The sequence below is a fragment of the Pelodiscus sinensis genome, chromosome 1 (assembly GCF_052426305.1).
Source record: "Pelodiscus sinensis isolate ZL-2025 chromosome 1, ASM5242630v1, whole genome shotgun sequence".
Taxonomy (NCBI): Eukaryota; Metazoa; Chordata; order Testudines; family Trionychidae; genus Pelodiscus; species Pelodiscus sinensis.
This window is the reverse complement of record NC_143052.1, coordinates 360,676,738-360,699,911: the sequence shown is the minus strand read 5'-3', so window position 1 is coordinate 360,699,911 and position 23,174 is coordinate 360,676,738. Positions and strand designations below refer to the sequence as shown.

At 64.5% G+C, this 23,174-nt stretch overlaps 1 protein-coding gene across 1 annotated transcript in view; it reads left to right on the top strand.

Moving 5' to 3' along the window:
- The first annotated feature begins 1,056 nt into the window (after nt 1-1,056).
- Nucleotides 1,057-23,174, top strand: part of APBB1 (amyloid beta precursor protein binding family B member 1) — a 100,762-nt gene continuing 78,644 nt past the window's right edge. The window contains 2 exon segments of the mRNA XM_089775846.1: nt 1,057-1,122; nt 20,724-20,803. The gene's annotated coding sequence lies outside the window, so the exon portion shown is untranslated.

Sequence of the window (23,174 nt, the reverse complement as noted above, 5' to 3'; positions counted from 1 at the left end):
CCCGCATCGGCCCAGGACCCCCCGCATCCCCCCGGAATCCCCCGCATCGCCCCCGGACCCCCCCATCGCTCCCGACCCCCCCGCATCCCCCCGGAATCCCCCGCATCGGCCCCGGACCCCCCCCGCATCCCCCCGGAATCCCCCGCATCGCCCCCGGACCCCCCCATCGCTCCCGACCCCCGCATCGGCCCCGGACCCCCCGCATCCCCCCGGAATCCCTCCGCATCCCCCCGGACCCCCCCCCGCATCCCCCCGGAATCCCTCCGCATCCCCCGGACCCCCCCCCCCCGCATCCCCCGGAAACCCCGCATCCGCCGGAATCCCCCCGCATCGCCCACGGACACCCCCGCATCCCGCAGGAATCCCTCCGCATCGCCCCGGACCCCCCCCCCGCATCCCGCCGGAATCCCCCGCATCCCCCGGACCCCCCCCCGCATCCCGCCGGAATCCCCACAGCCCCTTCCCCCCCCCCGCATCCCCCGGAAACCCCCGCATCCCGCCGGAATCCCCCCGCATCCCCCGGACCCCCCGCATCCCCCCGGAATCCCTCCGCATCGCCCGGACCCCCGCGCATCTCCCCGACCCCCCCCCCCGCATCCCCCCGGAAACCCCCGCATCCCGCCGGAATCCCCCGCATCCCCCCGACCCCCCCCGCATCCCGCCGGAATCCCCCGCATCGCCCCCGGACCCCCCGCATCCCCCCGGAATCCCCCCGCATCCCCCCGACCCCCGCATCCCCCCGGACCCCCGCATCCCGCCGGAATCGCATCCGCCCCCCGACCCCCCCGCATCCCCCCGGAATCCCCCGCATCCCCCCGGACCCCCCCGCATCCCCCCGGAATCCTTCCGCATCCCCCCGACCCCCCCGCATCCCCCCGGACCCCCCGCATCCCGCCGGAATCCCCGCATCCCCCCTGACCCCCCCGCATCCCCCCGGAATCCTCCCGCATCGCCTCGGACCCCTCCCCCCGCAACCCCCCTGACCACCCCCCGCATCCCCCCGGAATCCCCCGCATCGCCCCCGGACCCCTCCCCCCATCGCCCCCCCCCCCACGTGCCCCCAGCGGGGTTCTCGGAAGCGGAAGCGGCGGCTCCTCCCCCCAGGCCCGATCGGAGCAGCAGGTACCGGGGGGGGGGGGATGCGGGGGAGAGTGGGGGGCGCCGGGGGGCGGGAGTTGAGGTCAGGCCCTGCTGGGCGGTGCAGAGGGGCAGGCGAGCGGGGGGGGCACAGCGTTGTGCCCGGGCGAGCGGGGGGGGGCACAGGGTTGTGTCCAAGCGAGCGGGGGGGGCACAGGGTTGTGTTTAGGCGAGCGGGGGGGGGCACAGGGTTGTGTCCAAGCGAGCGGGGGGGGGCACAGGGTTGTGTCCGCGAGGGGGGGGGGCACAGGGTTGTGTTTAGGCGAGCGCGGGGGGCACAGGGTTGTGCCCGGGCGAGCGGGGGGGGGGGCACAGGGTTGTGTTTAGGCGAGCGGGGGGGGCACAGGGTTGTGCCCGGGCGAGCGGGGGGGGGGGGCACAGCGTTGTGTCCAAGCGAGCGGGGGGGGGGCACAGCGTTGTGCCCGGGCGAGCGGGGGGGTGCACAGGGTTGTGCCCGGGCGAGCGGGGGAGGGGACACACGGTTGTGCCCGGGGTATCGTTCACTCCCAGCCACGGTCCAGGCAGCACCAGGAACCCGCAGAATGTGCAGAAACCTCATCGGCTCTGGGGGGGGGGGGCTGGTTATGGGGGATTGTTCCTGGTGCTGAGATGCGACTGGCTCTGGGGGGGGGGGGGCTGGTTATGGGGGATTGTTCCTGGTGCTGAGATGCGACTGGCTCTGGGGTGGGGCAGGGGCTGGTTATGGGGGATTGTTCCTGGTGCTGAGATGCGACTGGCTCTGGGGGGGGGCAGGGGCTGGTTATGGGGGATTGTTCCTGGTGCTGAGATGCGACTGGCTCTGGGGAGAGGGGGGCTGGTTATGGGGGATTGTTCCTGGTGCTGAGATGCGACTGGCTCTGGGGTGGGGTGGGGGCTGGTTATGGGAGATTGTTCCTGGTGCTGAGATGCGACTGGCTCTGGGGGGGGGGGGCTGGTTATGGGGGATTGTTCCTGGTGCTGAGATGCGACTGGCTCTGGGGTGGGGCGGGGGCTGGTTATGGGGGATTGTACCTGGTGCTGAGATGTGACTGGCTCTGGGGGGGAGTGGGGCTGGTTATGGGGGATTGTTCCTGGTGCTGAGATGCGACTGGCTCTGGGGTGGGGCGGGGGCTGGTTATGGGGGATTGTTCCTGGTGCTGAGATGCGACTGGCTCTGCAGGGGGCGGGGGCTGGTTATGGGGGATTATTCCTGGTGCTGAGATGCGACTGGCTCTGGGGTGGGGTGGAGGCTGGTTATGGGGGATTGTTCCTGGTGCTGAGATGCGACTGGCTCTGGGGTGGGGCAGGGGCTGGTTATGGGGGATTGTTCCTGGTGCTGAGATGCGACTGGCTCTGCAGGGGGCGGGGGCTGGTTATGGGGGATTGTTCCTGGTGCTGAGATGTGACTGGCTCTGGAGTGGGGCAGGGGCTGGTTATGGGGGATTGTTCCTGGTGCTGAGATGCGACTGGCTCTGGGGTGGGGCAGGGGCTGGTTATGGGGGATTGTTCCTGGTGCTGAGATGCGACTGGCTCTGGGGGGGGCGGGGCTGGTTATGGGGGATTGTTCCTGGTGCTGAGATGCGACTGGCTCTGGGGTGGGGCGGGGGCTGGTTATGGGGGATTGTTCCTGGTGCTGAGATGCGACTGGCTCTGCAGGGGGCGGGGGCTGGTTATGGGGGATTGTTCCTGGTGTTGAGATGCGACTGGCTCTGGAGTGGGGCGGGGGCTGGTTATGGGGGATTGTTCCTGGTGCTGAGATGCGACTGGCTCTGGGGTGGGGCGGGGGCTGGTTATGGGGGATTGTTCCTGGTGCTAAGATGCGACTGGCTCTGGGGGGGGGGGCAGGGGCTGGTTATGGGGGATTGTTCCTGGTGCTGAGATGTGACTGGCTCGGGGGGGGGGGGGCTGGTTATGGGGGATTGTTCCTGGTGCTGAGATGCGACTGGCTCTGGGGTGGGGCGGGGGCTGGTTATGGGGGATTGTTCCTGGTGCTGAGATGCCACTGGCTCTGGCGGGGGGGGGGGGGGGCTGGTTATGGGGGATAATTCCTGGTGCTGAGATGCGACTGGCTCTGGGGTGGGGCAGGGGCTGGTTATGGGGGATTGTTACTGGTGCTGAGATGCGACTGGCTCTGGGGTGGGGCAGGGGCTGGTTATGGGGGATTGTTCCTGGTGCTGAGCTGCGACTGGCTCTGGGGTGGGGCGGGGGCTGGTTATGGGGGATTGTTCCTGGTGCTGAGATGCGACTGGCTCTGGGGTGGGGCGGGGGCTGGTTATGGGGGATTGTTCCTGGTGCTGAGATGCGACTGGCTCTGGGGTGGGGCGGGGGCTGGTTATGGGGGATCGTTCCTGGTGCTAAGATGCGACTGGCTCTGGGGGGGGGCAGGGGCTGGTTATGGGGGATTGTTCCTGGTGCTGAGATGTGACTGGCTCGGGGGGGGGGGGGGGGCTGGTTATGGGGGATTGTTCCTGGTGCTGAGATGCGACTGGCTCTGGGGTGGGGCGGGGGCTGGTTATGGGGGATTGTTCCTGGTGCTGAGATGCGACTGGCTCTGGAGTGGGGCAGGGGCTGGTTATGGGGGATTGTTCCTGGTGCTGAGATGCGACTGGCTCTGGGGGGGGGGGCTGGTTATGGGGGATTGTTCCTGGTGCTGAGATGCGACTGGCTCGGGGGGGGGGCGGGGGCTGGTTATGGGGGATTGTTCCTGGTGCTGAGATGCGACTGGCTCTGGGGTGGGGCGGGGGCTGGTTATGGGGGATTGTTCCTGGTGCTGAGATGAGACTGGCTCTGGGGGGGCGGGGGGCTGGTTACGGGGGATTGTTCCTGGTGCTGAGATGCGACTGGCTCTGGGGTGGGGCGGGGGCTGGTTATGGGGGATTGTTCCTGGTGCTAAGATGCGACTGGCTCTGGGGCGGGGCTGGTTATGGGGGATTGTTCCTGGTGCTGAGATGCGACTGGCTCTGGAGTGGGGCAGGGGCTGATTATGGGGGATTGTTCCTGGTGCTGAGATGCGACTGGCTCTGGGGGTAGGGGCTGGTTATGGGGGATTGTTGCTGGTGCTGAGATGCGACTGGCTCTGGAGTGGGGCGGGGGCTGGTTATGGGGGATTGTTCCTGGTGCTGACATGAGACTGGCTCTGGGGTGGGGCGGGGGCTGGTTATGGGTGATTGTTCCTGGTGCTGAGATGCGACTGGCTCTGGGGGGGGGGCTGGTTATGGGGGATTGTTCCTGGTGCTGAGATGCGACTGGCTCTGGGGTGGGGCGGGGGCTGGTTATGGGGGATTGTTCCTGGTGCTGAGATGCGACTGGCTCTGGGGGGGGGGGGCTGGTTATGGGGGATTGTTCCTGGTGCTGAGATGCGACTGGCTCTGGGGTGGGGCGGGGGCTGGTTATGGGGGATTGTTCCTGGTGCTGAGATGCGACTGGCTCTGGGGGGGGCGGGGGCTGGTTATGGGGGATTGTTCCTGGTGCTGAGATGCGACTGGCTCTGGGGTGGGGCGGGGGCTGGTTATGGGGGATTGTTCCTGGTGCTGAGATGCGACTGGCTCGGGGGAGGGGGGCTGGTTGTGGGGGATTGTTCCTGGTTCTGAGATGCCACTGGCTCTGGCGGGGGGGGGGGGGGGGCTGGTTATGGGGGATAATTCCTGGTGCTGAGATGCGACTGGCTCTGGGGTGGGGCAGGGGCTGGTTATGGGGGATTGTTACTGGTGCTGAGATGCGACTGGCTCTGGGGTGGGGCAGGGGCTGGTTATGGGGGATTGTTCCTGGTGCTGAGCTGCGACTGGCTCTGGGGTGGGGCGGGGGCTGGTTATGGGGGATTGTTCCTGGTGCTGAGATGCGACTGGCTCTGGGGTGGGGCGGGGGCTGGTTATGGGGGATTGTTCCTGGTGCTGAGATGCGACTGGCTCTGGGGTGGGGCGGGGGCTGGTTATGGGGGATTGTTCCTGGTGCTGAGATGCGACTGGCTCTGGGGGGGGGCGGGGGCTGGTTATGGGGGATTGTTCCTGGTGCTGAGATGCGACTGGCTCTGGGGGGGGGGGGCTGGTTATGGGGGATTGTTCCTGGTGCTGAGATGCGACTGGCTCTGGGGTGGGGCGGGGGCTGGTTATGGGGGATTGTTCCTGGTGCTGAGATGCGACTGGCTCTGGAGTGGGGCAGGGGCTGGTTATGGGGGATTGTTCCTGGTGCTGAGATGCGACTGGCTCTGGGGGGGGGGGCTGGTTATGGGGGATTGTTCCTGGTGCTGAGATGCGACTGGCTCTGGGGGGGGGGGCTGGTTATGGGGGATTGTTCCTGGTGCTGAGATGCGACTGGCTCTGGGGTGGGGCGGGGGCTGGTTATGGGGGATTGTTCCTGGTGCTGAGATGAGACTGGCTCTGGGGGGGCGGGGGGCTGGTTATGGGGGATTGTTCCTGGTGCTGAGATGCGACTGGCTCTGGGGTGGGGCGGGGGCTGGTTATGGGGGATTGTTCCTGGTGCTGAGATGCGACTGGCTCTGGGGCGGGGCTGGTTATGGGGGATTGTTCCTGGTGCTGAGATGCGACTGGCTCTGGAGTGGGGCAGGGGCTGGTTATGGGGGATTGTTCCTGGTGCTGAGATGCGACTGGCTCTGGGGGTAGGGGCTGGTTATGGGGGATTGTTGCTGGTGCTGAAATGCGACTGGCTCTGGAGTGGGGCGGGGGCTGGTTATGGGGGATTGTTCCTGGTGCTGACATGAGACTGGCTCTGGGGTGGGGCGGGGGCTGGTTATGGGTGATTGTTCCTGGTGCTGAGATGCGACTGGCTCTGGGGGGGGGGGCTGGTTATGGGGGATTGTTCCTGGTGCTGAGATGCGACTGGCTCTGGGGTGGGGCGGGGGCTGGTTATGGGGGATTGTTCCTGGTGCTGAGATGCGACTGGCTCTGGGGGGGGGGGCTGGTTATGGGGGATTGTTCCTGGTGCTGAGATGCGACTGGCTCTGGGGTGGGGCGGGGGCTGGTTATGGGGGATTGTTCCTGGTGCTGAGATGCGACTGGCTCTGGGGGGGGGCTGGTTATGGGGGATTGTTCCTGGTGCTGAGATGCGACTGGCTCTGGGGTGGGGCGGGGGCTGGTTATGGGGGATTGTTCCTGGTGCTGAGATGCGACTGGATCTGCGGTGGGGCGGGGGCTGGTTATGGGGGATTGTTCCTGGTGCTGAGATGCGACTGGCTCGGGGGGGGGGGGCTGGTTATGGGGTATTGTTCCTGGTGCTGAGATGCGACTGGCTCTGGGGCGGGGGCTGGTTATGGGGGATTGTTCCTGGTGCTGAGATGCGACTGGCTCTGGGGTGGGGCAGGGGCTGGTTATGGGGGATTGTTCCTGGTGCTGAGATGCGACTGGCACTGGGGTGGGGCGGGGGCTGGTTATGGGGGATTGTTCCTGGTGCTGAGATGCGACTGGCTCTGGGGGGGGGCAGGGGCTGGTTATGGGGGATTGTTCCTGGTGCTGAGATGTGACTGGCTTGGGGGGGGGGGCTGGTTATGGGGGATTGTTCCTGGTGCTGAGATGCGACTGGCTCTGGGGTGCGGCAGGGGCTGGTTATGGGGGATTGTTCCTGGCGCTGAGATGCGACTGGCTCGGGGGGGGGGGGGGGGGGCTGGTTATGGAGGATTGTTCCTGGTGCTGAGATGCGACTGGCTCTGGGGCGGGGGTAGGGGCTGGTTATGGGGGATTGTTCCTGGTGCTGAGATGTGGCTGGCTCGGGGGGGGGCTGGTTATGGGGGATTGTTCCTGGTGCTGAGATGCGACTGGCTGTGGGGCGGGGGTAGGGGCTGGTTATGGGGGATTGTTCCTGGTGCTGAGATGCGACTGGCTGTGGGGCGGGGGTAGGGGCTGGTTATGGGGGATTGTTCCTGGTGCTGAGATGCGACTGGCTCTGGGGGGGGGGGGGCAGGGGCTGGTTATGGGGGATTGTTCCTGGTGCTGAGATGCGACTGGCTCTGGGGTGGGGTGGGGGCTGGTTATGGGGGATTGTTCCTGGTGCTGAGATGCGACTGGCTCGGGGGGGGGGGGGGGCTGGAAATGGAGGATTGTTCCTGGTGCTGAGATGCGACTGGCTCTGGGGTGGGGCAGGGGCTGGTTATGGGGGATTGTTCCTGGTGCTGAGATGCGACTGGCTCTGGGGTGGGGCAGGGGCTGGTTATGGGGGGATTGTTCCTGGTGCCAAGATGCGACTGGCTCTGGGGGGGGGGCTGGTTATGGGGGATTGTTCCTGGTGCTGAGACGCGACTGGCTCTGGGGTGGGGCGGGGGCTGGTTATGGGGGATTGTTCCTGGTGCTGAGATGCGACTGGCTTTGGGGGGGGGGGGGCTGGTTATGGAGGATTGTTCCTGGTGCTGAGATGCGACTGGATCTGGAGTGGGGCCGGGGCTGGTTATGGGGGATTGTTCCTGGTGCTGAGATGCGACTGGCTCTGGGGTGGGGTGGGGGCTGGTTATGGGGGATTGTTCCTGGTGCTGAGATGCGACTGGCTCTGGGGTGGGGTGGGGGCTGGTTATAGGGGATTGTTCCTGGTGCTGAGATGCGACTGGCTCTGGGGTGGGGTGGGGGCTGGTTATGGGGGATTGTTCCTGGTGCTGAGATGCGACTGGCTCTGGGCGGGGGGCTGGTTATGGGGGATTGTTCCTGGTGCTGAGATGCGAATGGCTCTGGGGTGGGGCAGGGGCTGGTTATGGGGGATTGTTCCTGGTGCTGAGATGCGTCTGGCTCTGGGGGGGGACATGGGGCTAGTTATGGGGGATTGTTCCTGGTGCTGAGATGCGACTGGCTCGGGGGGGGCTGGTTATGGGGGATTGTTCCTGGTGCTGAGATGCGACTGGCTCTGGGGTGGGGCGGGGGCTGGTTATGGGGGATTGTTCCTGGTGCTGAGATGCGACTGGCTCTGGAGTGGGGCCGGGGCTGGTTATGGGGATTGTTCCTGGTGCTGAGATGCGACTGGCTCTGGGGAGGGGGGGGCTGGTTATGGGGATTGTTCCTGGTGCTGAGATGCGACTGGCTCTGGAGTGGGGCAGGGGCTGGTTATGGGGGATTGTTCCTGGTGCTGAGATGTGACTGTCTCTGGGGTGGGGCGGGGGCTGGTTATGGGGGATTGTTCCTGGTGCTGAGATGCGACTGGCTCTGGAGTGGGGCCGGGGCTGGTTATGGGGGATTGTTCCTGGTGCTGAGATGCGACTGGCTCTGGGGTGGGGCGGGGGCTGGTTATGGGGGATTGTTCCTGGTGCTGAGATGCGACTGGCTCTGGGGTGGGGCGGGGGCTGGTTATGGGGGATTGTTCCTGGTGCTGAGATGCGACTGGCTCTGGAGTGGGGCCGGGGCTGGTTATGGGGGATTGTTCCTGGTGCTGAGATGCGACTGGCTCTGGGGAGGGGGGGGCTGGTTATGGGGGATTGTTCCTGGTGCTGAGATGCGACTGGCTCTGGAGTGGGGCAGGAGCTGATTATGGGGGATTGTTCCTGGTGCTGAGATGCGACTGGCTCTGGGGGTAGGGGCTGGTTATGGGGGATTGTTCCTGGTGCTGAGATGCGACCGGCTCTGGAGTGGGGCGGGGGCTGGTTATGGGGGATTGTTCCTGGTGCTGAGATGCGACTGGCTCTGGGGTGGGGCGGGGGCTGGTTATGGGGGATTGTTCCTGGTGCTGAGATTCGACTGGCTCTGCAGGGGGCGGGGGCTGGTTATGGGGGATTGTTCCTGGTGCTGAGATGCGACTGGATCTGGGGTGGGGCAGGGGCTGGTTATGGGGGATTGTTCCTGGTGCTGAGATGCGACTGGCTCTGGGGTGGGGCAGGGGCTGGTTATGGGGGATTGTTCCTGGTGCTGAGATGCGACTGGCTCTGGAGTGGGGCGGGGGCTGGTTATGGGGGATTGTTCCTGGTGCTGAGATGCGACTGGCTCTGGCGGGGGGGGGGGTGGTTATGGGGGATTGTTCCTGGTGCTGAGATGCGACTGGCTCTGGCGGGGAGGGCTGGTTATGGGGGATTGTTCCTGGTGCTGAGATGCGACTGGCTCTGGGGTGGGGCGGGGGCTGGTTATGGGGGATTGTTCCTGGTGCTGAGATGCGACTGGCTCTGGGGGGGGGGGGGGCTGGTTATGGGGGATTGTTCCTGGTGCTGAGATGCGACTGGCTCTGGGGTGGGGCGGGGGCTGGTTATGGGGGATTGTTCCTGGTGCTGAGATGCGACTGGCTCTGGGGTGGGGCGGGGGCTGGTTATGGGGGATTGTTCCTGGTGCTGAGATGCGACTGGATCTGGGGTGGGGCGGGGGCTGGTTACGGGGGATTGTTCCTGGTGCTGAGATGCGACTGGCTCTGCAGGGGGCGGGGGCTGGTTATGGGGGATTGTTCCTGGTGCTGAGATGCGACTGGCTCTGGGGTGGGGTGCAGGCTGGTTATGGGGGATTGTTCCTGGTGCTGAGATGCGACTGGCTCTGGGGTGGGGCAGGGGCTGGTTATGGGGGATTGTTCCTGGTGCTGAGATGCGACTGGCTCTGGGGTGGGGCAGGGGCTGGTTATGGGGGATTGTTCCTGGTGCTGAGATGTGACTGGCTCTGGAGTGGGGCAGGGGCTGGTTATGGGGGATTGTTCCTGGTGCTGAGATGCGACTGGCTCTGGGGGGGGCGGGGCTGGTTATGGGGGATTGTTCCTGGTGCTGAGATGCGACTGGCTCTGGGGGGGGGGGCTGGTTATGGGGGATTTTTCCTGGTGCTGAGACGCGACTGGCTCTGGGGTGGGGCGGGGGCTGGTTATGGGGGATTGTTCCTGGTGCTGAGATGCGACTGGCTCTGGGGTGGGGCAGGGGCTGGTTATGGGGGATTGTTCCTGGTGCTGAGATGCGACTGGCTCTGGAGTGGGGCCGGGGCTCGTTATTGGGGATTGTTCCTGGGGCTAAGATGCGACTGCCTCTGGGGTGGGGCGGGGGCTGGTTATGGGGGATTGTTCCTGGTGCTGAGATGCGACTGGCTCTGGGGTGGGGCAGGGGCTGGTTATGGGGGATTGTTCCTGGTGCTGAGATGCGACTGGCTCTGGGGGTAGGGGCTGGTTATGGGGGATTGTTGCTGGTGCTGAGATGCGACTGGCTCTGGAGTGGGGCGGGGGCTGGTTATGGGGGATTGTTCCTGGTGCTGAGATGCGACTGGCTCTGGGCGGGGGCTGGTTATGGGGGATTGTTCCTGGTGCTGAGATGCGACTGGCTCTGGGGGAGGGCGGGGGCTGGTTATGGGGGATTGTTCCTGGTGCTGAGATGCGACTGGCTTTGGGGTGGGGCGGGGGCTGGTTATGGGGGATTGTTCCTGGTGCTGAGATGCGACTGGCTTTGGGGTGGGGCGGGGGCTGGTTATGGGGGATTGTTCCTGGTGCTGAGATGCGACTGGATCTGGGGTGGGGCAGGGGCTGGTTATGGGGGATTGTTCCTGGTGCTGAGATGCGACTGGCTCTGGGGTGGGGCAGGGGCTGGTTATGGGGGATTGTTCCTGGTGCTGAGATGCGACTGGCTCTGGAGTGGGGCGGGGGCTGGTTATGGGGGATTGTTCCTGGTGCTGAGATGCGACTGGCTCTGGCGGGGGCGGGGGTGGTTATGGGGGATTGTTCCTGGTGCTGAGATGCGACTGGCTCTGGCGGGGAGGGCTGGTTATGGGGGATTGTTCCTGGTGCTGAGATGTGACTGGCTCTGGCGGGGAGGGCTGGTTATGGGGGATTGTTCCTGGTGCTGAGATGCGACTGGCTCTGGGGTGGGGCGGGGGCTGGTTATGGGGGATTGTTCCTGGTGCTGACATGCGACTGGCTCTGGGGGGGGGGGGCTGGTTATGGGGGATTGTTGCTGGTGCTGATATGCGACTGGCTCTGGAGTGGGGCGGGGGCTGGTTATGGGGGATTGTTCCTGGTGCTGAGATGCGACTGGCTCTGGGGTGGGGCGGGGGCTGGTTATGGGGTATTGTTCCTGGTGCTGAGATGCGACTGGCTCTGCAGGGGGCGGGGGCTGGTTATGGGGGATTGTTCCTGGTGCTGAGATGCGACTGGCTCTGGGGTGGGGCAGGGGCTGGTTATGGGGGATTGTTCCTGGTGCTGAGATGCGACTGGCTCTGGGGTGGGGCAGGGGCTGGTTATGGGGGATTGTTCCTGGTGCTGAGATGTGACTGGCTCTGGAGTGGGGCAGGGGCTGGTTATGGGGGATTGTTCCTGGTGCTGAGATGCGACTGGCTCTGGGGGGGGGGGCTGGTTATGGGGGATTGTTCCTGGTGCTGAGATGCGACTGGCTCTGGGGGGGGGGTGCTGGTTATGGGGGATTGTTCCTGGTGCTGAGATGCGACTGGCTCTGGGGTGGGGCAGGGGCTGGTTATGGGGGATTGTTCCTGGTGCTGAGATGCGACTGGCTCTGGGGGTAGGGGCTGGTTATGGGGGATTGTTGCTGGTGCTGAGATGGGACTGGCTCTGGAGTGGGGCGGGGGCTGGTTATGGGGGATTGTTCCTGGTGCTGAGATGAGACTGGCTCTGGGGTGGGGCGGGGGCTGGTTATGGGGGATTGTTCCTGGTGCTGAGATGCGACTGGCTCTGGGGGGGGGGCTGGTTATGGGGTATTGTTCCTGGTGCTGAGATGCGACTGGCTCTGGGCGGGGGGCTGGTTATGGGGGATTGTTCCTGGTGCTGAGATGCGACTGGCTCTGGGGTGGGGCGGGGGCTGGTTATGGGGGATTGTTCCTGGTGCTGAGATGCGACTGGCTCTGGGGTGGGGTGGGGGCTGGTTATGGGGGATTGTTCCTGGTGCTGAGATGTGACTGGCTCGGGGGGGGGGGGGCTGGTTATGGGGGATTGTTCCTGGTGTTGAGATGCGACTGGCTCTGGAGTGGGGCGGGGGCTGGTTATGGGGGATTGTTCCTGGTGCTGAGATGCGACTGGCTCTGGGGTGGGGCGGGAGCTGGTTATGGGGGATTGTTCCTGGTGCTGAGATGCGACTGGCTCTGTGGTGGGGTAGGGGCTGGTTATGGGGGATTGTTCCTGGTGCTGAGATGCGACTGGCTCTGGGGTGGGGCGGGGGCTGGTTATGGGGGATTGTTCCTGGTGCTGAGATGCGACTGGCTCTGGGGGGGGGGCTGGTTATGGGGGATTGTTCCTGGTGCTGAGATGCGACTGGCTCTGGGGTGGGGCGGGGGCTGGTTATGGGGGATTGTTCCTGGTGCTGAGATGCGACTGGCTCTGGGGTGGGGCGGGGGCTGGTTATGGGGGATTGTTCCTGGTGCTGAGATGCGACTGGCTCTGGGGTGGGGCGGGGGCTGGTTATGGGGAATTGTTCCTGGTGCTGAGATGCGACTGGCTCTGGGGTGGGGTGGAGGCTGGTTATGGGGGATTGTTCCTGGTGCTGAGATGCGACTGGCTCTGGGGTGGGGCAGGGGCTGGTTATGGGGTATTGTTCCTGGTGCTGAGATGCGACTGGCTCTGGGTTGGGGCAGGGGCTGGTTATGGGGGATTGTTCCTGGTGCTGAGATGTGACTGGCTCTGGAGTGGGGCAGGGGCTGGTTATGGGGGATTGTTCCTGGTGCTGAGATGCGACTGGCTCTGGGGGGGGGGGGGCTGGTTATGGGGGATTGTTCCTGGTGCTGAGATGCGACTGGATCTGGGGTGGGGTGGGGGCTGGTTATGGGGGATTGTTCCTGGTGCTGAGATGCGACTGGCTCTGGGGGAGGGGGGGCTGGTTATGGGGGATTGTTCCTGGTGCTGAGATGCGACTGGCTCTGGGGTGGGGTGGGGGCTGGTTACGGGGGATTGTTCCTGGTGCTGAGATGCGACTGGCTCTGTGGTGGGGTAGGGGCTGGTTATGGGGGATTGTTCCTGGTGCTGAGATGCGACTGGCTCTGGGGTGGGGCGGGGGCTGGTTATGGGGGATTGTTCCTGGTGCTGAGATGCGACTGGCTCTGGGGGGGGGGGGGGGGCTGGTTATGGGGGATTGTTCCTGGTGCTGAGATGCGACTGGCTCTGGGGTGGGGCGGGGGCTGGTTATGGGGGATTGTTCCTGGTGCTGAGATGCGACTGGCTCTGGGGTGGGGCGGGGGCTGGTTATGGGGGATTGTTCCTGGTGCTGAGATGCGACTGGCTCTGGGGTGGGGCGGGGGCTGGTTATGGGGAATTGTTCCTGGTGCTGAGATGCGACTGGCTCTGGGGTGGGGTGGAGGCTGGTTATGGGGGATTGTTCCTGGTGCTGAGATGCGACTGGCTCTGGGGTGGGGCAGGGGCTGGTTATGGGGGATTGTTCCTGGTGCTGAGATGCGACTGGCTCTGGGGTGGGACAGGGGCTGGTTATGGGGGATTGTTCCTGGTGCTGAGATGTGACTGGCTCTGGAGTGGGGCAGGGGCTGGTTATGGGGGATTGTTCCTGGTGCTGAGATGCGACTGGCTCTGGGGGGGGGGGGGCTGGTTATGGGGGATTGTTCCTGGTGCTGAGATGCGACTGGCTCTGGGGGGGGGGGCTGGTTATGGGGGATTTTTCCTGGTGCTGAGACGCGACTGGCTCTGGGGTGGGGCGGGGGCTGGTTATGGGGGATTGTTCCTGGGGCTAAGATGCGACTGGCTCTGGGGTGGGGCGGGGGCTGGTTATGGGGGATTGTTCCTGGTGCTGAGATGCGACTGGCTCTGGGGTGGGGCAGGGGCTGGTTATGGGGGATTGTTCCTGGTGCTGAGATGCGACTGGCTCTGGGGGTAGGGGCTGGTTATGGGGGATTGTTGCTGGTGCTGATATGCGACTGGCTCTGGAGTGGGGCGGGGGCTGGTTATGGGGGATTGTTCCTGGTGCTGAGATGAGACTGGCTCTGGGGTGGGGTGGGGCGGGGGCTGGTTATGGGGGATTGTTCCTGGTGCTGAGATGCGACTGGCTCTGCGGGGGGGGCTGGTTATGGGGTATTGTTCCTGGTGCTGAGATGCGACTGGCTCTGGGCGGGGGGCTGGTTATGGGGGATTGTTCCTGGTGCTGAGATGCGACTGGCTCTGGGGTGGGGCGGGGGCTGGTTATGGGGGATTGTTCCTGGTGCTGAGATGCGACTGGCTCTGGGGTGGGGTGGGGGCTGGTTATGGGGGATTGTTCCTGGTGCTGAGATGTGACTGGCTCGGGGGGGGGGGGTGGCTGGTTATGGGGGATTGTTCCTGGTGCTGAGATGCGACTGGCTCTGGAGTGGGGCGGGGGCTGGTTATGGGGGATTGTTCCTGGTGTTGAGATGCGACTGGCTCTGGGGGGGGGGCTGGTTATGGGGGATTGTTCCTGGTGCTGAGATGCGACTGGCTCTGGGGTGGGGCGGGAGCTGGTTATGGGGGATTGTTCCTGGTGCTGAGATGCGACTGGCTCTGGGGTGGGGTGGGGGCTGGTTATGGGGGATTGTTCCTGGTGCTGAGATGCGACTGGCTTGGGGGGGGGGGGGCTGGTTATGGGGGATTGTTCCTGGTGCTGAGATGTGACTGGCTCTGGGGGGGGGGGGCTGGTTATGGGGGATTGTTCCTGGTGCTGAGATGCGACTGGCTCTGGAGTGGGGCGGGGGCTGGTTATGGGGGATTGTTCCTGGTGCTGAGATGCGACTGGCTCTGGGGTGGGGCGGGAGCTGGTTATGGGGGATTGTTCCTGGTGCTGAGATGCGACTGGCTCTGTGGTGGGGTAGGGGCTGGTTATGGGGGATTGTTCCTGGTGCTGAGATGCGACTGGCTCTGGGGTGGGGCGGGGGCTGGTTATGGGGGATTGTTCCTGGTGCTGAGATGCGACTGGCTCTGGGGGGGGGGCTGGTTATGGGGGATTGTTCCTGGTGCTGAGATGCGACTGGCTCTGGGGTGGGGCGGGGGCTGGTTATGGGGGATTGTTCCTGGTGCTGAGATGCGACTGGCTCTGGGGTGGGGCGGGGGCTGGTTATGGGGGATTGTTCCTGGTGCTGAGATGCGACTGGCTCTGGGGTGGGGCGGGGGCTGGTTATGGGGAATTGTTCCTGGTGCTGAGATGCGACTGGCTCTGGGGTGGGGTGGAGGCTGGTTATGGGGGATTGTTCCTGGTGCTGAGATGCGACTGGCTCTGGGGTGGGGCAGGGGCTGGTTATGGGGTATTGTTCCTGGTGCTGAGATGCGACTGGCTCTGGGTTGGGGCAGGGGCTGGTTATGGGGGATTGTTCCTGGTGCTGAGATGTGACTGGCTCTGGAGTGGGGCAGGGGCTGGTTATGGGGGATTGTTCCTGGTGCTGAGATGCGACTGGCTCTGGGGGGGGGGCTGGTTATGGGGGATTGTTCCTGGTGCTGAGATGCGACTGGCTCTGGGGTGGGGTGGGGGCTGGTTACGGGGGATTGTTCCTGGTGCTGAGATGCGACTGGCTCTGTGGTGGGGTAGGGGCTGGTTATGGGGGATTGTTCCTGGTGCTGAGATGCGACTGGCTCTGGGGTGGGGCGGGGGCTGGTTATGGGGGATTGTTCCTGGTGCTGAGATGCGACTGGCTCTGGGGGGGGGGGGGGCTGGTTATGGGGGATTGTTCCTGGTGCTGAGATGCGACTGGCTCTGGGGTGGGGCGGGGGCTGGTTATGGGGGATTGTTCCTGGTGCTGAGATGCGACTGGCTCTGGGGTGGGGCGGGGGCTGGTTATGGGGGATTGTTCCTGGTGCTGAGATGCGACTGGCTCTGGGGTGGGGCGGGGGCTGGTTATGGGGAATTGTTCCTGGTGCTGAGATGCGACTGGCTCTGGGGTGGGGTGGAGGCTGGTTATGGGGGATTGTTCCTGGTGCTGAGATGCGACTGGCTCTGGGGTGGGGCAGGGGCTGGTTATGGGGGATTGTTCCTGGTGCTGAGATGCGACTGGCTCTGGGGTGGGACAGGGGCTGGTTATGGGGGATTGTTCCTGGTGCTGAGATGTGACTGGCTCTGGAGTGGGGCAGGGGCTGGTTATGGGGGATTGTTCCTGGTGCTGAGATGCGACTGGCTCTGGGGGGGGGGGGCTGGTTATGGGGGATTGTTCCTGGTGCTGAGATGCGACTGGCTCTGGGGGGGGGGGGCTGGTTATGGGGGATTTTTCCTGGTGCTGAGACGCGACTGGCTCTGGGGTGGGGCGGGGGCTGGTTATGGGGGATTGTTCCTGGGGCTAAGATGCGACTGGCTCTGGGGTGGGGCGGGGGCTGGTTATGGGGGATTGTTCCTGGTGCTGAGATGCGACTGGCTCTGGGGTGGGGCAGGGGCTGGTTATGGGGGATTGTTCCTGGTGCTGAGATGCGACTGGCTCTGGGGGTAGGGGCTGGTTATGGGGGATTGTTGCTGGTGCTGATATGCGACTGGCTCTGGAGTGGGGCGGGGGCTGGTTATGGGGGATTGTTCCTGGTGCTGAGATGCGACTGGCTCTGCGGGGGGGGCTGGTTATGGGGTATTGTTCCTGGTGCTGAGATGCGACTGGCTCTGGGCGGGGGGCTGGTTATGGGGGATTGTTCCTGGTGCTGAGATGCGACTGGCTCTGGGGTGGGGCGGGGGCTGGTTATGGGGGATTGTTCCTGGTGCTGAGATGCGACTGGCTCTGGGGTGGGGTGGGGGCTGGTTATGGGGGATTGTTCCTGGTGCTGAGATGTGACTGGCTCGGGGGGGGGGGTGGCTGGTTATGGGGGATTGTTCCTGGTGCTGAGATGCGACTGGCTCTGGAGTGGGGCGGGGGCTGGTTATGGGGGATTGTTCCTGGTGTTGAGATGCGACTGGCTCTGGGGGGGGGGCTGGTTATGGGGGATTGTTCCTGGTGCTGAGATGCGACTGGCTCTGGGGTGGGGCGGGAGCTGGTTATGGGGGATTGTTCCTGGTGCTGAGATGCGACTGGCTCTGTGGTGGGGTAGGGGCTGGTTATGGGGGATTGTTCCTGGTGCTGAGATGCGACTGGCTTGGGGGGGGGGGGGGCTGGTTATGGGGGATTGTTCCTGGTGCTGAGATGTGACTGGCTCTGGGGGGGGGGCTGGTTATGGGGGATTGTTCCTGGTGCTGAGATGCGACTGGCTCTGGAGTGGGGCGGGGGCTGGTTATGGGGGATTGTTCCTGGTGCTGAGATGCGACTGGCTCTGGGGGGGGGGGGCTGGTTATGGGGGATTGTTCCTGGTGCTGAGATGCGACTGGCTCGGGGGGGGGGGCTGGTTATGGGGGATTGTTCCTGGTGCTGAGATGTGACTGGGTCTGGGGGGGGGGCTGGTTATGGGGGATTGTTCCTGGTGCTGAGATGCGACTGGCTCTGGGGTGGGGTAGGGGGCTGGTTATGGGGGATTGTTCCTGGTGCTGAGATGCGACTGGCTCGGGGGAGGGGAGCTGGTTATGGGGGATTGTTCCTGGTGCTGAGATGCGACTGGCTCTGGGGGGGGGGGGCTGGTTATGGGGGATTGTTCCTGGTGCTGAGATGCGACTGGCTCTGGGGTGGGGCAGGGGCTGGTTATGGGGGATTGTTCCTGGTGCTGAGATGCGTCTGGCTCTGTGGTGGGGTAGGGGCTGGTTATGGGGGATTGTTCCTGGTGCTGAGATGCGACTGGCTCTGGGGGGGGGGGGGCTGGTTATGGGGGATTGTTCCTGGTGCTGAGATGTGACTGGCTCTGGGGGGGGGGGCTGGTTATGGGGGATTGTTCCTGGTGCTGAGATGCGACTGGCTCTGGAGTGGGGCGGGGGCTGGTTATGGGGGATTGTTCCTGGTGCTGAGATGCGACTGGCTCTGGTGGGGGGGGGCTGGTTATGGGGGATTGTTCCTGGTGCTGAGATGCGACTGGCTCGGGGGGGGGGGGGGCTGGTTATGGGGGATTGTTCCTGGTGCTGAGATGCGACTGGCTCGGGGGAGGGGAGCTGGTTATGGGGGATTGTTCCTGGTGCTGAGATGCCACTGGCTCTGGCGGGGGGGGAGGCTGGTTATGGGGGATTGTTCCTGGTGCTGAGATGCGACTGGCTCTGGGGTGGGGCAGGGGCTGGTTATGGGGGATTGTTACTGGTGCTGAGATGCGACTGGATCTGGGGTGGGGCAGGGGCTGGTTATGGGGGATTGTTCCTGGCGCTGAGATGCGACTGGCTCTGGGGTGGGGCAGGGGCTGGTTATGGGGGATTGTTCCTGGTGCTGAGATGCGACTGGCTCTGGGGCGGGGGCTGGTTATGGGGGATTGTTCCTGGTGCTGAGATGCGACTGGCTCTGGGGTGGGGCAGGGGCTGGTTATGGGGGATTGTTCCTGGTGCTGAGATGCGACTGGCTCTGGGGTGGGGCGGGGGCTGGTTATGGGGGATTGTTCCTGGTGCTGAGATGCGACTGGCTCTGGGGGGGGAGGGGGGCAGGGGCTGGTTATGGGGGATTGTTCCTGGTGCTGAGATGTGACTGGCTCTGGGGGGGGGGGGGGCTGGTTATGGGGGATTGTTCCTGGTGCTGAGATGCGACTGGCTCTGGGGTGGGGCAGGGGCTGGTTATGGGGGATTGTTCCTGGCGCTGAGATGCGACTGGCTCTGGGGGGGGGGGGGCGCTGGTTATGGAGGATTGTTCCTGGTGCTGAGATGCGACTGGCTCTGGGGCGGGGGTAGGGGCTGGTTATGGGGGATTGTTCCTGGTGCTGAGATGTGACTGGCTCGGGGGGGGGGGCTGGTTATGGGGGATTGTTCCTGGTGCTGAGATGCGACTGGCTGTGGGGCGGGGGTAGGGGCTGGTTATGGGGGATTGTTCCTGGTGCTGAGATGCGACTGGCTCTGGGGTGGGGCAGGGGCTGGTTATGGGGGATTGTTCCTGGTGCTGAGATGCGACTGGCTCTGGGGTGGGGCAGGGGCTGGTTATGGGGGATTGTTCCTGGTGCTGAGATGCGACTGGTTCGGGGGGGGGGAGGCTGGTTATGGGGGATTGTTCCTGGTGCTGAGATGCGACTGGCTCTGGGGGTAGGGGCTGGTTATGGGGGATTGTTAATGGTGCTGAGATGCGACTGGCTCTGGAGTGGGGCGGGGGCTGGTTATGGGGGATTGTTCCTGGTGCTGAGATGCGACTGGCTGTGGGGGGGGGGGGGCTGGTTATGGGGGATTGTTCCTGGTGCTGAGATGCGACTGGCTCTGGGGGGGGGGGGGCTGGTTATGGGGGATTGTTCCTGGTGCTGAGATGCGACTGGCTCTGGGGGGGGGGGGGGGGCTGGTTATGGGGGATTGTTCCTGGTGCTGAGATGCGACTGGCTCTGGGGCGGGGGGGCTGGTTATGGGGGATTGTTCCTGGTGCTGAGATGCGACTGGCTCTGGGGCGGGGGTAGGGTATTCAGGTCACTATCCCCTGAGTGGCTTTAAGTCCTGCTGGGAGGTTTGCCAGGGCTTTGCTCTATTTGGGGGTAGGAAGTCAGGACCTCCCAGTAACCCCTCTGCGACGTGGGGGGCTGTCTGTACGTCTCTGCGATATGGGGGGCTGTCTGTGACGTGGGGGGGCTGTCTGTGACGTGGGGGGGCTGTCTGTATGTCTCTGCGATATGGGGGGCTGTCTGTGACATGGGGGGGGGGGATGTCTGTGACGTGGGGGGGCTGTCTCTGCCATGTGGGGGGCTGTCTGTATGTCTCTGCGATATGGGGGGCTGTCTGTGACGTGGGGGGGCTGTCTCTGCCATGTGGGGGGGGGCCGTCTGTACGTCTCTGCGATATGGGGGGCTGTCTGTGACGTGGGGGGGCTGTCTCTGCCATGTGGGGGGCCGTCTGTACGTCTCTGCGATATGGGGGGCTGTCTGTGACTGGGGGGGCTGTCTCTGCCATGTGGGGGGCTGTCTGTATGTCTCTGCGATATGGGGGGCTGTCTGTGACGTGGGGGGCCTGTCTCTGCCATGTGGGGGGCCGTCTGTACGTCTCTGCGATATGGGGGCTGTTTGCCATGTGGGGGGGCCCTTTGTACGTCTCCACGACGTGGGGGGGCTGTTCACTCTTGTGGCCCTGGGTTCACTGGTTGGCAGTCACTGGGTGCTGTGGGTGACCCCTACTGGCCGGAGTCTGGGGGGCGGATCCTGGGGGCAGGGCACATGGACCATGACTAGCAGCTTTCCAGCTGGCCAGGGAAAGGGTGTGAACAAAGGGGGGGGCCGCCCGGGGGAGGGGTGGCCGGGGGCCGAGGGGGGGGCCGCCCGGGGGGGAGGGGCCGGGGGGCCGAGGGGGGGGCTGCCCGGGGGGGAGGGGGCCGGGGGCCGAGGGGGGGGCCACCCGGGGGAGGAGGGGCCGGGGGCCGAGGGGGGGGCCGCCCGGGGGAGGAGGGGCCGGGGGCCGAGGGGGGGGCCACCCGGGGGAGGGGGGGCCGGGGGGCCGAGGGGGGGGCCACCCGGGGGAGGGGGGGCCGGGGGCCGAGGGGGGGCCGCCTGGGGGAGGAGGGGCCGGGGGCCGAAGAGGGGGCCGCCCGGGGGGGAGGGGCCAGGGGCCGAGGGGGGGGCCGCCCGGGGGAGCCGTGTTCTGGGGTTTGGTGACGGGCCCGTCTGGGCTGGGCAAACCCGAAGGGCCGGGACTAAGTGGGGTGCTGGGGGCTCGGGGCCTGGGTGCCCCCCGGGCCGTGTCTCGGAGCAGCAGTGACCCCCCCCCGCCCGGCGGGTCCGTCTGGCTGCGCAGGGGGCAGGGTGGGGCCCCGACGCCGCCAGTCACCCCCCCATTCCTCTCTCCCCAGGTCCCCAGCAGCGTCCCTCTGGCCACAGATGACCAAGTCTGCGGGGGATCCTGGGCTCTGCCTTGGCCTCCAGCCACTGGGTAAGGGACAGCCAGCCTGGCCGGGGGGCGGAGCCACGGTGCTTGGGGGGGACAGTGGGCGGGGCTGGGCTCAGAATGAAAGGCCAGGAGCCCTGGGGACCTGCGCTTGGGCGGAGCCCACTGGGCGGGAAGGCGGGGCTTTTACCAGGACAGCGGATGCCCTAGGAAATGTGGGTCTGCAAAGGGCCGCAGCACCCCGGCTGCTCTGCAGACACAGACTCGCCCGTTGCCCCACGCGGACCTGCCTGGGGGCGGAGCTGGCCGGTCAGGTCTGTAGGTGACACTCGCTGGCGGCTGTAGGGACGGAGCAGGCCGGTCAGGTCTGTAGGTGACACTCGCTGGCGGCTGTACGGATGGAGCTGGCCGGTCAGGTCTGTAGGTGACACTCGCTGGCGGCTGTAGGGACGGAGCAGGCCGGTCAGGTCTGTAGGTGACACTCGCTGGCGGCTGTAGGGGCGGAGCAGGCCGGTCAGGTCTGTAGGTGACACTCGCTGGCGGCTGTAGGGACGGAGCAGGCCGGTCAGGTCTGTAGGTGACACTCGCTGGCGGCTGTAGGGACGGAGCAGGCCGGTCAGGTCTGTAGGTGACACTTGCTGGCGGCTGTAGGGACGGAGCAGGCCGGTCAGGTCTGTAGGTGACACTCGCTGGCGGCTGTAGGGACGGAGCAGGCCGGTCAGGTCTGTAGGTGACACTCGCTGGCGGCTGTACGGATGGAGCAGGCCGGTCAGGTCTGTAGGTGACACTCGCTGGCGGCTGTAGGGACGGAGCAGGCCGGTCAGGTCTGTAGGTGACACTCGCTGGCGGCTGTACGGATGGAGCAGGCCGGTCAGGTCTGTAGGTGACACTCGCTGGCGGCTGTAGGGACGGAGCAGGCCGGTCAGGTCTGTAGGTGACACTCGCTGGCGGCTGTAGGGACGGAGCAGGCCGGTCAGGTCTGTAGGTGACACTCGCTGGCGGCTATAGGGACGGAGCAGGCCGGTCAGGTCTGTAGGTGACACTCGCTGGCGGCTGTAGGGACGGAGCAGGCCGGTCAGGTCTGTAGGTGACACTCGCTGGCGGCTGTAGGGACGGAGCAGGCTGGTCAGGTCTGTAGGTGACACTCGCTGGCGGCTGTAGGGACGGAGCAGGCCGGTCAGGTCTGTAGGTGACACTCGCTGGCGGCTGTAGGGACGGAGCAGGCCGGTCAGGTCTGTAGGTGACACTCGCTGGCGGCTGTAGGGACGGAGCAGGCCGGTCAGGTCTGTAGGTGACACTCGCTGGCGGCTGTACGGACGGAGCAGGCCGGTCAGGTCTGTAGGTGACACCCGCTGGCGGCTGTACGGACGGAGCAGGCCGGTCAGGTCTGTAGGTGACACTCATTGGGGGCTGTAGGGATGAAGCAGGCTGGTTACGTCTGTAGGTGACACTCGCTGGGGGCTCTAGGGACAGTGTTGTACTTAAAGAAGTACTCGGGATCTTTTTCAGGGGGATAAGGCAACATGCCACATTTATTGAACTCATAGAATAATCAATACTTCGTCTGTCCCAAGGAAGATAATGGAGCAGGTAATTAAGGAAATCGTATGCAAACACTTGGAAGGTAATAAAGTGATAGGGAATAGCCAGCATGGGTTTGTGAAGAACAAGTCATGCCAAACTAATCTGATAGCTTTCTTTGATAGGATAACGAGCCTTGTGGATAAGGGAGAAGCGGTGGATGTCATATACCTAGACTTTAGTAAGGCATTTGATACGGTCTCGCATGATATTCTTATTGATAAACTAGGCAAATATAACTTAGATAGGGCCACGATAAGGTGGGTGCATAATTGGCTGGATAACCGTAGTCAGAGAGTCGTTGTTAACGGTGCTAAATCCTGCTGGAAAGGGATAACAAGTGGAGTTCCGCAAGGGTCTGTTTTGGGACCCGTACTGTTCAATATCTTCCTCAATGATGTAGATATTGGGATAGAGAGTACGCTTATTAAGTTTGCAGATGATACCAAACTGGGTGGGGTTGCAACTTCTTTGGAGGATAGGGACATAATTCAAAATGACTGTAGCAAGTTAGAGAAATGGTCAGAGGTAAACAGGATGAGGTTTAATAAGGAGAAATGCAAAGTGCTCCACTTAGGAAGGAACAATCAGTTCCATACATACAAGATGGGAGGCGACTGTCTAGGAAGGAGCATGGCGGAAAGGGATCTAGGGGTCATAGTGGACCACAAGTTGAATATGAGTCAGCAGTGTGATGCTGTTGCAAAAAAAGCAAATATGATTCTAGGTTGTATCAACAGGTGTGTTGTAAGCAAAACTCGTGAAGTCATTCTGCCGCTCTACTCTGCACTAGTTAGGCCTCAGCTGGAGTACTGTGTCCAGTTCTGGGCGCCAC